The sequence below is a fragment of the Plectropomus leopardus genome, chromosome 9, assembly GCF_026936395.1.
Source record: "Plectropomus leopardus strain MGB_pleo_1.0 chromosome 9, ASM2693639v1, whole genome shotgun sequence".
In the NCBI taxonomy this organism is placed as follows: Eukaryota; Metazoa; Chordata; class Actinopteri; order Perciformes; family Serranidae; genus Plectropomus; species Plectropomus leopardus.
This window is the reverse complement of record NC_142184.1, coordinates 872,501-873,182: the sequence shown is the minus strand read 5'-3', so window position 1 is coordinate 873,182 and position 682 is coordinate 872,501. Positions and strand designations below refer to the sequence as shown.

General features: G+C 35.6%; 1 protein-coding gene across 1 annotated transcript in view; it reads right to left on the bottom strand.

Moving 5' to 3' along the window:
• LOC148188621 (uncharacterized) overlaps positions 1 to 682 on the bottom strand; it is a 5,423-nt gene continuing 4,741 nt past the window's right edge. Inside the window, exon 2 of the mRNA XM_088081560.1 lies at positions 1 to 682. This exon is cut by the window's right edge and continues 2,545 nt beyond it. The gene's annotated coding sequence lies outside the window, so the exon portion shown is untranslated.

Genomic DNA, 682 nt, shown 5'->3' with positions numbered 1-682 from the left:
TTCAAAATGTAACGATGATGATGATGATGATGAATCTTCTTCATGTAATAGCCTGTGTCCGTTTTTATACCATTGCCATTGCCTTCTGCTGAGTTTGTATATTTGTGTGATTTCACTAAAGTGTAATGGAAGAGTTGGACTCAAGTTTTAATGTATTTGTTCATTAAAAATAATAATAACTTTATTAATATAGCAACTTTTATAACTGTCACGTTAAGAAAGACAATTTAGTAACAACGTACCTTTAACCCTTGAGGGCCCAAATTAATATCACACACAACCTCATTGCTCTGCGCACAAAATGCACTTTTCGAAATCAAGCTTTTAAAAATATTTTACATTAATATTATTTTCTATTTTTCTATTATTTTTTAACCAACATCAGCACTAATCATAAATATCAAATATTCATTAGTTTTCAGAACTTCAACCCTTTAAATGCCAGGTTTTTCTCATGATGCGAATATGTTTTAAGTGGAAAAAAACTGAGTGATGCTGAGTGTCCTCCTCCTCAGTGTGTGAGTGTAGCTGCTGACAGTCTGGGATATGTCAGTGTGTGAGTGTAGCTGCTGACAGTCTGGGATCTGTCAGTGTGTGAGTGTAGCTGCTGACAGTCTGGGATATGTCAGTGTGTGAGTGTAGCTGCTGACAGTCTGGGATATGTCAGTGTGTGAGTGTAGCT